The 13,048-nt window shown below is 37.5% G+C and overlaps 1 protein-coding gene across 2 annotated transcripts in view; it reads left to right on the top strand.

Moving 5' to 3' along the window:
- arhgap46b (Rho GTPase activating protein 46b) overlaps nucleotides 1-13,048 on the top strand; it is a 73,239-nt gene that overhangs the window by 19,646 nt on the left and 40,545 nt on the right. The gene's annotated exons all lie outside the window — the stretch shown is intronic.

Genomic DNA, 13,048 nt, shown 5'->3' with positions numbered 1-13,048 from the left:
AAATATCGACACACGTGAAAATCACAATATTATTTTGTTTGGCCATACTGTATCGATTCTCAAAAACACTGATCAGAGAGAGCGAGAAAGTGTAGCTGTTATCTCTCTATAGAATCCTGGAAGTACCTTACTATTTCCCTATACTTAATGCACTGTTTTTATTAAATAAAATAAAGTTTATGCTCTTGTGTTATGCAAATAGTGTTGTTCTTGTCTAAAAAAAACAGGAAATATCGCAATATGTCGCCTTTTTAACAGTATTGTAATATATCATATTGTAATCCATGTATCGTGATACGCATCCTTTATCGCCAGATTCTTGGCAATACACAGGCCTAAGTTATAGACCTTAACATTGCGTGTATTACATTCTGCAATTGGCATTGCAGTATCTCGTAGCTGCATACAAATCATTTAAAAAATGTAGTTTTAGAGGTTTATGTACACCTGTCAATCAAATACGTCTCTGTTTACTGCTCTATATTACTTAGTAGTTCAAAGAGGGTTAATCAAAGATCCAGTCTCATCCTCGAGCCTCGCCATATGCGGACTAATCTATTTACTTTCTGCTTAATCTGGATCACTCAAAAGATTATATACAGGATAAACATGTGGCATATGAATGTTACAGTTATGTATGTTATATAAACAGTGTTGAAGAACATGGTGATAAAAGCAGCAGTACAGATGGCTTGGTAATGATGAATATAATAATCAACAGATGGTGTTATAGCAGTGTATATTTCAGCTTTTAAAATGTGTTTGCCAGACACATTGTGCAGGTAAATGGCTAATATAATACTACAGAATGCAAATTAAGTTTATAAAGCAGTTAAAAATGGTTAGTCGTGCATATTAAATAATTTGATCAATAGTTTAATAATAAAATAGCAATTTAAATTTAAATTTTAAATTAAATTAGCTAATACAATAAAATAGTATGTAAATTAAATGCAGAGTAAATAAGTAAATCAATCAAAAATTATTGATCGCATATTAAAACATTTAATTTGTTGACTGTAATAAAAAGATAAATTGCTAATTGGGTAAATAAAGCAATGCGGGAATATGTTGCTAGCATATGAAAGTAAATACTTTAATATGCATTGATGAAAAGTAAAATGCAATTATTAAATTAAATCAAACTAATGGTGTGTGTGTGTGTGTGTGTGTGTGTGTGTGTGTGTGTGTGTGTGTGTGTGTGTGTGTGTGTGTGTGTGTGTGTGTGTGTGTGTGTGTGTGTGTGTGTGTGTGTGTGTGTGTGTGTGTGTTCAGCTGCTGCCTACACAGTGTGTTTGTACAAACATAAGAACTTTTAAGACCTTCATTCCTTCTTTGTAAATGTGTAACAGTGAGGCATGTTAGATATTCCCTGATAAATGTACTACCAGACAGAATGAATAATAATCACATACATGGGCTTTGTGAAGGGTCTCTGTATTAGGCGTTGAAAGAAAAGAGTGTGAGTTTAGTTTTTATGAGATTTATTTTAAGATTTGGTATTTATGATCTGAGCGTTAAACAGGCATGAGGTTTTGCTCTATAAAAAGGTGTTTTTGTTATGAGCTCTGGCCCGTGAGTGTATTCATGTGTTGGTAGGTGAACTGCAGCAGCGTGCCGTCGAGCAACACCTCGAACTGACTTTTCATGTCTTACCACCCTTTTGTTAGAGACAGGAGGCAGGTTGGTACTTGTAAACGGCTCCTCCCTTTACACAAAACACACACACATGGCCTTACAAATGGCTGGAGGTGATTGAATGGCTGCCTGTGGAGACGTTTATTGACTTTCACAGTGGTGTGAATGAGCCGGGCCAGTTAGGGAGTGATGGAAGATTGACCAATCACAAAAGGCCAGTGTCAGACAGGTTTTGTGAGTGAGTGAATGACAGACTGATGAAATAGATAAATGCATGTAAAAGTTTAATACTTAGGGTTAGGGGTTTCTTTAAATCTTTAAAGAGATCTTTTTAATCACTTTGTCATTATTTACTCCCCCTCATGACATTCTTTTCTCTATGAAACACAAACGAAGAATGTGTCTGTTTTTGTCCATACAATTAAAGTCAATAGCTATGTTAACATGTTAGTAATAATCAGATTGATGGTTTAATCGAACTTCATGCCTTCATGCAAACACCTCAATCGGTCCGAATGAAATGTTGACCCTGTTAAAAAGGTTGGTGTAGACCTGGAATTAGCAAATCAATCAATTGAATCTGACTAATTTTGCAATTGGATTAAAACAAAAGCTTTTGTACACACGTGCAGTGATGCATATTTATATGTTTTTCATAATACGAGTGTGCATGTTTATTTGCGTCTTACATACTCGTCAGTGCTTTTGCCAAAAGTATTTGCTAAAAAAGCTCCAAGCTTTCATTTTAGATACAGTATATCAAAGAAAAAATAACAATAGCAGAACAGTTATGCATGAAGTAGACATTATCATGGAGGCTTTTCCCGGTTCTGATCACGGCGAGTCGGCAACTGTCGCATACGCTGAAGTTTTGTTCAGATTGCAACATTTTAGGTTTCATATAAATGAAATGAAATCGGATTGGAATCATTCTGATTTACAAAAAAATGTCAATATAAACACTCATTATGGTGTCCAGTTTTGTTTTGGACCTTATTGACTTTTATTATATAGACGACAACAACAGCTTTCAAAATACACTCACCTAAAGGATTATTAGGAATACCTGTTCAATATATCATTAATGCAATTATCTAATCAACCAATCACATGGCAGTTGCTTCAATGCATTTAGGGGTGTGGTCCTGGTCAAGACAATCTCCTGAAGTCCAAACTGAATGTCAGAATGGGAAAGAAAGGTGATTTAAGCAATTTTGAGCGTGGCATGGTTGTTGGTGCCAGACGGGCCGGTCTGAGTATTTCACAATCTGCTCAGTTACTTGGATTTTCACGCACAACCATTTCTAGGGTTTACAAAGAATGGTGTGAAAAGGGAGAAACATCCAGTATGCGGGAGTCCTGTGGGGGAAAATGCCTTGTTGATGCTAGAGGTCAGAGGAGAATGGGCCGACTGATTCAAGCTGATAGAAGAGCAACTTTGACTCAAATAAGCACTCGTTACAACCGAGGTATGCAGCAAAGCATTTGTGAAGCCACAACACGCACAACCTTGAGGCGGATGGGCTACAACAGCAGAAGACCCCACCGGGTACCACTCATCTCCTCTACAAATAGGAAAAAGAGGCTACAATTTGCAAGAGCTCACCAAAATTGGACAGTTGAAGACTGGAAAAATGTTGCCTGGTCTGATGAGTCTCGATTTCTGTTGAGACATTCAGATGGTAGAGTCAGAAACTGGCGTAAACAGAATGAGAACATGGATCCATCATGCCTTGTTACCACTGTGCAGGCTGGTGGTGGTGGTGTAATGGTGAGGGGGATGTTTTCTTGGCACACTTTAGACCCCTTAGTGCCAATTGGGCATCGTTTAAATGCCACGGTCTACCTGAGGATTGTTTCTGACCATGTCCACCCCTTTATGGCCATCATGTACCCATCCTCTGATGGCTACTTCCAACAGGATAATGCACCATGTCACAAAGCTCGAATCATTTTAAATTGGTTTCTTGAACATGACAATGAGTTCACTGCACTAAAATGGCCCCCACAGTCACCAGATCTCAACCCAATAGAGCATCTTTGGGATGTGGTGGAACGGGAGCTTCGTGCCCTGGATGTGCATCCCACAAATCTCCTTCAACTGCAAGATTCTATTCAAGATTCTATCAATATGGGCCAACATTTCTAAAGAATGCTTTCAGCACCTTGTTGAATCAATGCCACGTAGAATTAAGGCAGTTCTGAAGGCAAAAGGGGGTCAAACACAGTATTAGTATGGTGTTCCTAATAATCCTTTAGGTGAGTCTATCTTCCTGTGTGTTTCACAAAAAAAGTCATACAGGTTTTAGAGTTCAACAAACTGTTGTTTTTGATCAATATTAATAGTGAAGCTTGCCTTAACAAGCACCATTAAAACTACCTAAAACCTGTTTCATCGTGCCAGTACAATTTATTTGCAAGTCATCCAGGTTGGAATAAAGGCGTGTCCATGTGCCTCAGGTCTCAGCTTAAAAGATTTCTACTTTCTGTTTGAACATGAGACACACACACACACACACACACACAGAGAGTTCTGGCAGTGACACACAGTTCAAAGTGCTCTGGATTGGCATGCAGGTGTCCTTGGAGGTGAATGGATAGAGATTGCCCTTCAGTCACACTCGTACAGCAGTAAGCATTCCTCTCCTCAAGACCACACACTGCGCTCAACTCTCTCTCACTCACACACACACACACACACACACACACACACACACACACACACACACACACACACACACACACACACACACACACACACACACACACACAGCATAATCTGAAGCTATGTCGCATTCCATAGCTCACGCTCTAAACAAAAGTTTGTTTGAACTCACCAAACAAAACACAAAGATAATTTTATATTGATACCTCTGGCATCCTTTATACTTGGACTCTTGAATTTAGCAGTTTATCTGTATCACTCTTATGGCTGCGGGTGTATGAATTCTGTTTACATAACTTGGAGATAGAGGAGTTTATGCTTGATTTGCACAACACAAAGCTTGTTAATATAGAGTTCACTGATAAAGCAGGGTGTTTTGATATTCTCTTTCTTTGAAGACACGCATCATGCCAGACAGAAATGTAAACACTCACGATATTTCAAAAATGGACCCACAGTGCACTGTGTCTTCACTTCTGACTGCATGTCATATCACGTTAGTGGGGAAATCACAGAACGGGGACATCCAGGAATCCACCATTTGAACCTTTTTAACCCTAAAATAACTGTCCTATAAATTACCAACATGATCTAAACCTTTTGCACACAATCCTCCACATGACTTCTGTTGGAGAAGGTATATTTGTTTCAGCAGTGGTGAGGTCAGTGAATGTCATTCAAAACAGCGCGTAGGATAGGAGACCTCATTCAAAACAGAGACAGATGGTCTAGTGTAAAGTGGTGTGTGTGTGTAGTGCTAGCTTGTGTTTATTTACATAATGTTAAGTGAGTAGTGATCACAAAAGTGAGTAGAACAGGTGTGTGCCTGTTTCAGTGATACCTCACAGGTACTGCTCTGCGTCCCGTACAGAAGAACAGACGCCGCAGTTTGTTTTGAGAAACGTAATATCATAACTAGATAATCCTACATTTCGCATTAATTTCCGCCAGCTATATGTCAATCAGACAAGCCCTTCCTGTCGAAGTGGGCGGTTCTTGCAGAGTAAACTACAGAGTGGGCCAGAATACATGTTGAGATAGGAGTTGGGTAACGTAAAATTAGTGTTTTCCTGCTGTCATCTGTCAGGAAGTGATCAGGCTTTTCTGTCTGCTAATTAAAGGTTCAGTCTGGCTGCTATTGGGTGAACTGGCAGTGGGCGAGATCACACACACCAAAACAAAAACAGATATTCCAACACGGAACGCACATTTCAAAGTAAAATAACGGGATGCAGAAGTGTTTTTCAGAGAAACAAGTATGTGAACTCTGCAGATATTTAGGAAACATGCTAACATATTATGCTATTTTTATGCTTTAGTCGAGGGGAAAAGTTAAAGTTACATACAGCACCTTTTTAAGTTTACATGCATAATTGTTCCTTCTAATTTTATCACATTTAAAAAAACAAACATATTATTATTGTCATTGTTAATTGGTATTTTACTGTTTTTGCAGGGTTTTATTAGCTGTGAATTTGTGTAACCAGTTATTATTTTGGCTATTTTTGTCATGCCAATAAAACACTGAACAAAAGCAAGAGAGTAGCATTGTAGACGTAAACAACAACGTGTAAAAGCACATTTAGACTTTTTCACACACAAGTGATACGTGAGTCAGCTCATAGTGGGACTGTCTGTCTGGCTTTGACTCAAATTCACTCTGTGTCATAGAGCAAACCAGACCTGATTTGAGATTTACACATCCCACAGGTAATGAAAGGCCATCCGAAGGCACAAATAAATCCCCTTTCAGAGCAGTGTTTGTTAGACTGAGCATCCTGATTCATGTAAACTGCTTTCCTCCCTCCTGCCTCTGGCGCTTTCAGAGGTTTGAAGCCAAAATGAGTACTTTGTCATGTATTATCTGTTGTTTTCCACTGCTTCATTTTTAAGAGAAGATGTAGTATCACAAGTAGACACAAAGGAGCCTGGAGAGAAATGCAATAAGTTTAAAAATGAGAGGTGTGTGTGTGTGTGTGTGTGTATGTGTGTGTGTGTGTGTGTGTGTGTGTGTGTGTGTGTGTGTGTGTGTGTGTGTGTGTGTGTGTGTGTGTGTGTGTGTGTGTGTGTGTGTGTGTGTGTGTGTGTGTGTGTGTGTGTGTGTGTGTGTTTTAAAGGCCCACTGAAGTGCCTTGGAACGCGCAGCTTTGTATGATGCATTGACATCACTCCACTGAAAACAGGAAGCTAAGGTGGGATGGCTCCTCCCCCTTTTCAAAAAGCCAATCGCGATTAGTTTACCTCACAGACTGCAAGTCGTACTTGACAGCGTCATAAGAGCGAATCCGAGTGCCATAAAACTCGAGCGTTTGAGCAACCGAACACACATCTCCAACCCTTATTGCTCCGTGACGCATCATGGGTTGCTTTGGGCAGGGAATATATTTATGAAGTAGGGGGCGGGAGTTGCGGGACACTTTAGATTCTAGAGAACATTTGATTGGACAGAAGATGTGACGAGAAGCTGAAATCCGCGGTGACGTCATAAAAATCTGTGATTCATTTTAGCGGAAGTGAGAGTTTACGTTTTGAATGACAAATTTTTTTATTTAGGAGATATAGCATTGTTGGAAACGCTTCCGTTTACAGTGCGTTAACTTACGTGTACTTGCATACCTAAAAAAGTACTGGGTAATATAAGGTAACTACATGGGTTAAGGTTAGGTTTAGGGGTAGATTCAGGGTTAGTACCTAGTTATTACCCAGTTATTCATTTGTTTTGGAACACACCAGCTTATTCATAACTTTAAGGCTAATATATTCATACTAAAAGCTAAAAAACTAAAAATTTTGATTCCAGGGGGCCTTTAAATTTATAAATCATGACCCAAAGAAATGCTATTGACCTACAGGTCAAGGTGTAAATCATTGTTCTTTGATAATCTCCGCCTCTGCTAAAGCTTTTAAATCTAATTCGCATAATGTTTGGATTCCAAAAACTGAAACTGAAAAGTTCATGTTGGTGTTTTCAGCCGGATGTGCTGTCGAATAAAGAAGCATCATGAATGACTTCACGGGGAAATGAAAGCAGATGTACTTCGAAATATAGAATAAGAGAGCTGAACATTATAGGGATCATGTTTACATGCGCACTCATACGCATGTGAAGCTCCCTAGCGTGCAGCTTCCAGCCGCGACCACAGCGTAAACAAATCAGATGCTACACTCCTCTGATCCCAAACAGTCACGGGAGCCCGTCTGAGCGCCGCTCTCGATGGAGGATTAAAACAAGCTCTTACATCCTCAAACACAGCGGCCCGCAATCATCCAGAGAACCAGCCCGCTCCTCCCTACTTTACAACAGACGACAAACTGCCCTGGGAAGAGGCACAGCTGTGAAGCTGGAGGGGGATTTGTGTGTGTGTGTGTGTTTGTATTTGCTATCGCTACACGCTGTTGGAGAGCATGTGTGTGTTCCCCACTCAACTTAGTATGGTGGCTTCCTTTTGCTCTTTAGGAGAGAGAGATAGGGACAGAAATAGACTCATCACTTGCTTTGACGGGCTTAAACACACATTCAAATGTGGTGCGGGTTTCCCAGCAGTCATATACTGGAAGCTTTTACGATGCCGGATATAATTCATGTGTCCTCATTTCAGACCCTGAGAGCCTGTTTGCGTGCAGGCCACAGAAATTACAAAAACAAAACAGTCACACCAGAACACAAATATATTCACAGCAGGTTTTTAAAGATTTACTTTTCAGCTTTAGATTTAAAAAAATAAAATGTAACAATTAGAGAACCCATGAAATTGTACCTACATTTTATGATGTATGTGCATGAAACAGGATGTTTGTACAATAAATGTAATTTATTTAAGTTTTTAATTTAATACTAAATTAATTAATTTTTAATTTAATATGTAAAATGAGTTATGTGCCAAAATAAATATTTTATGATGTAAATCACATTTTAAAATGAAATATTTATTTGGACACATCACACGTTTCACACATTTATTATTATTTGTTTTTTAATTAAATTATATTAAATTGTAATGTCTGAACTTTCTGTTTCAGTTGCACATGTCAAAAAATAGAAATAGAAAATGCCAAAATAAATTTTATTTTGTTAAATTTTTATTTTATTACATCAAATATTTAAATAAATCATTTCTTTTTTTGTTCAAAATTCAAATGCAAAATTTATTTTTTTGTTATTTACACATTTGTTTCTATATACTGTATATTACATAATTACATTGCTTTTATTTGCACATAAAAATACTCCAAGCTGCATTTTGCTTGTGTCTCAGAATAGTAACATAAAAAGAGGAAATGGAGGAGGAAACGTTTCTCTGGTGGGCACTTTAATGTTGTATGCATGTACAGTAAGAGCAGCTGGACACACACAACCACTGAATCTCATGTCCAAGAAAGCATTTAACACCGAACTGCTTCTCGAACAAGTTAAATGTTCATTAATGACTCTTCTTATGGAAGGCAAGCAGAGAAAAGAGAGCCAGGCTGTTTTGGGGGCCGTTTCTCCAAAATCACAAGCATATTTTCCTTTGTAACTCGCACAGACACAAAAGCGCTTGTGAAAGTCAATACAGAGTTTGTTTTTTCTCCAGCTTAATACTGTCTTTATCTAGTCAGAGAATTGTGGTGTATTTCTCAAACAATAAGGCTCCCCAGTAAACAATTACCGTCTTTCAACGTTGAAATTTGGTTGAAAATAAGTCGGTCCACCTTGGACTAGTTTACAACGTGATTTCAACTGATCATCTAAGACCACATGTTTTCAAATGAAAATCTAAGACAGGATAAGTCTGTTATACGTGCTAAAATAACAGAGAAAAACAAACGACCAAACCATGTTCATTATTATCTCAAATAATTTGAAAGAGTTTTACATATTCCATTTAGATTTTGTTTTCAACGTTGAAAAGTCGTAATAGATGTTGAAGATTTACGTCTATTCAACGTCTAATAAACGACTTTTTGCTAGCTGGGTCTGTTTTCATCGTGTGACTGTAAGATTTGTGTTGTGGAGAGGTTTTCAGAACCTTCCCCATGTTTTCTGTGAACTAGAGGTGGGAACACACCCCTGTATTTGGCACTCAAGCCCACCAATCAGGCATAATCCATACATTTCAGACACCCATCCCAACAACAAATCCTGCCTATGCCTCTCTTGCTTGAAATGGTGATTTGAGTATTTTACACTACTGGCCAAAAGTTTGAATGATAAAGAGGTTTTAATGTTTTTTAAAAAAAAGTCTCTTCTGCTCACCAAGGATGCATTTATTTGATCTAAAGTACAGAAAAATAGTAATATTGCGCCGCGCGATATTATTATTATTATTATTATTACATTTTTGAAAGAACTGTTGTTGCTTTTTCTATTTGAATATATTATAAAACATAATTTATTCCTGTGATGGCAAAGCTGAATTTTCAGCAGCCATTGATTTGGTGATCAGTTATTAATAATGACTCTTATTATTATCAATTTAGAAAATGGTAATACAACTGTTTAATTTGTTTTGGAAAACGATTACAAAAATTAATGATTCTTTGATAAATAGAATATTCCAAAGAACAGCATTTATTTGAAATCTTTTATAACGTTATATATGTCTGTCACTTTTGATCAATTTAATGGGTCCTTGCTGAATATAATATTCGTTTATTTTTTTTAAATCGTTCTTACCTCAAACTTTTGAATGGTCATGTATTATGGTTTCCACAAAAATATTAAACAGTGCAACTGTTTTTAACATTGATAATAATCAGAAATGTTTCTTGAGCATCAAAAGGATCGTGTGACAGAGTCACTTAAGACTGGAGTAATGATGCTGAAAATTCATTAAAAATAAATTATATTTTTAAAATATATTAAAACTGAAAGCATCAATTTCAAATTGTAACAGAATTTGACGATATTACAGTTTTTATTATATTTATATTGGTGACAGAGACTTATTTCAAAAACATTTAAAAAAAAATCTTAATTATTCCAATCTTTTGAGCAGTAGTGTATATCATGACTGCTGGTTTATTTTCAGATGCCTCATGGTGACTCCGAGTGATCGGACAATAACATGCTGGTCTGTGCTTGGTGTGTAAAGTTTAATCACATGGAGAAAGATACTTAGTCACAGTAACTTCTCACTCTCTTGTTCTGTTTCTATCTCCTCTCATCATCTCACAGACTCCCTTTCTCTTCTTCCAACACGTGCCCTTTAGCTCAAAGGCTTTCTATTCCCGTCCCGTGGTCATGTGAGTGTGTGGGGTCAGGGCTTGAGGTGGGGTTTACAGGGCCGCTGCTGACCCCACACACAGCAGATGGCCCTCACTCTGCATGCTGGGATAGTGTAGGGCTGACTCACTGTCCTGGAAAGACCCTCACAGTGAAGGTAGATGTCTCTCTCACACACAAACACGCACTTCTTCTCAACTCCTTGAGTCTGAACAGGAAGCTATACACACTCTGAGTGATTGTCCCTGCCTTCAGGCAGTGTAGTCTGTTGTGTGGATTTGGTTTCAGAACATTAACTTCATCATGACTTCAGAAGAGTGACGCCGACATGTGTGTGGGATCATATACAGGTAGTCTCTAATGCTGTTTAGTGTTTTGATGTGTTTGGGACAGTTTTAATATGAAAGCCTGCTGGAACAGTTTGGATTGTTGTTCTTATTGGATTGATGTTTTGTTCTTATTGGATTGATGTTTTGATGTAACGTTTTGGTATGTAATGATATTATGTACTAAGTTGTAAATTGTCGCTGTCGGGCAGAAATCTTATCGTATATTCATATTTCATGCAAGTGTCTGACCATATACAAAGCCACAATATCAACTTTGACAACCCAGTGTTTAGTTTTTTAAAAATACAGCATTATTTCATTTCTGGAAAAGTAGCGATTTTGGAGAAAATATAAAAATGAATTAATTTAATGTTTAAAGTTCAGTCACATTTAGCATTGTTTGGTAAAATTTTGAGAGCGAAATCCCGTAATCCGCGTAATCTGGAATTTTTCATAAGGTCGAAAGATTTCCCCTCACAGATTTTGTTTTTCATGTGAATTCACAGTGTTGACCAACAGAAAGCTGCCTGGTATAAAATTTACTTTTTTGCAGTCACTTAAATTTTCATTAAATTTTACTAATGCCTTTACAATGATTAAATGTTTGATAACCTACTGTAGGATTATGTAAATGCCTTAAATGGTATTCTGTTATTGGTTAAACGGTTTAAGCAAAACCCAGTCAGCACATGTAGTTTTCCCCCCCAGTTTCGCTGTGTATACACCCACATTTACTGCTGTTCTGATGACTTATTCTCATTGGACAAAAACGTAAAGTGTTAAAAATGTAAAATGTAACATTGTTTTCTTGTGTTGTGGGTATTTTATGAGCTGCTAGTTAGGTTGATAGTTATCATAAAAAAAAAATTCTAAAATGAATTTGTGAATGTTTTCCAGTTAACCTTAAGCTCCATGAGGTTACATTTTAAATTAACTTGCTTTGTTATTCAAAGAAATTAATATAGAGGAATATGTTATTATTATTATTTATTAAAATAAACCTTGAATAGATAGATTGGGTGAGAACAAAATCAAATAGTTCACCCAAAAAGGAAAATGCTCTCATCATGATGGCGTTCCAAACCTGTATGACTTTCTTTCTTCTGTATTTTGAGAAATGTCTTAACTTTTGTCCGTGGAATTCACTGGTAACCAAAACTATTTAGTTACCAATATTCTTTAAAATGCGTTCCACAGAAAAAAAGAATGTCATACATGTTTGGAACAACTTGAGGGTGAGTGAATGATGACAGCATTTTCATTTTTGGGTGAACTATCCCTCCAAGTCTTTTTCTAAGGGTCAATCTTGTGCCATATTTGACTGGGTTGTTGTTATTTGGCAAATGACATCATACTCAAAGATGAGAAAAAACAACATGAATTTTAGAGTTTAAATGACTCCTTCCCTGTAGGTGAAGAAAAGGCTTAAATCAGACAACAATAATAAACTGCATAAAAGCAGCAACAGGTGCACTTCAGGTTTTGACCTTTTGGGTTTGAACTGAACAGGTGTTTTGTCATGTTTTGTAGATGTTTCTCTGTAACATGTAATTCCTGAAACAGTATAACGTCTCAGACTCCTCTAAAGCAGTCTCAGTGCTCAGTGTTTCCTCAGTGTTCTGTGTGCTTTTGGGCATCTGTTATTCTCAAGCCTCAGATCCTTGGTTGTAACACTTGTTGAGAGAAGATCAGAGCAATGCAGGACAGGCAAAGAGCCAGACTCCCTATCTTACCCACGATTCCATGCTCTTGTCTCTGGGCCGTGTGCCTGGCCGTCTCTAAATGACAGTTCTGGCTCTGAAAGCCCATTCGACCTCACATTGAGGGAAACGGTTTCACTACATTTTCCCAAAACACACTCTGGGAAAACTTGAATGTATGCATGTTTGCCTGAACATATCCGGTGACGAATCCCGCAAGATGAGTGATTGATGGTGCAGGTTTACCATGTGCGTGAGTGTGTTGAGTTTGAACCATGGTAAGTCATTGTGAGTTGAAGGTTTCCTGGCTCACACCTGCACACTCCTGTTGAAGTTAAAGCTAGTACGAGTGAAGAGTCACACAGAATCATGTTCTTATTTGTGCCGTCTTCTCTATAGTCTAAATAGGACTTCCTCATTTGAACTGTGAATATAAGGGGTAGTGCACTCCCAAATGAAAATACTGTCATGTGACTTTTTTGTTCTGTGGCTTTAGAAGACTTTATAAATA

Source organism: Siphateles boraxobius, unplaced genomic scaffold (assembly GCF_051911475.1).
Source record: "Siphateles boraxobius isolate OS27281-9 unplaced genomic scaffold, OSU_SipBor_1 68, whole genome shotgun sequence".
Classification (NCBI taxonomy): domain Eukaryota; kingdom Metazoa; phylum Chordata; class Actinopteri; order Cypriniformes; family Leuciscidae; genus Siphateles; species Siphateles boraxobius.
This window is presented reverse-complemented; position numbering and strand designations above follow the sequence as displayed.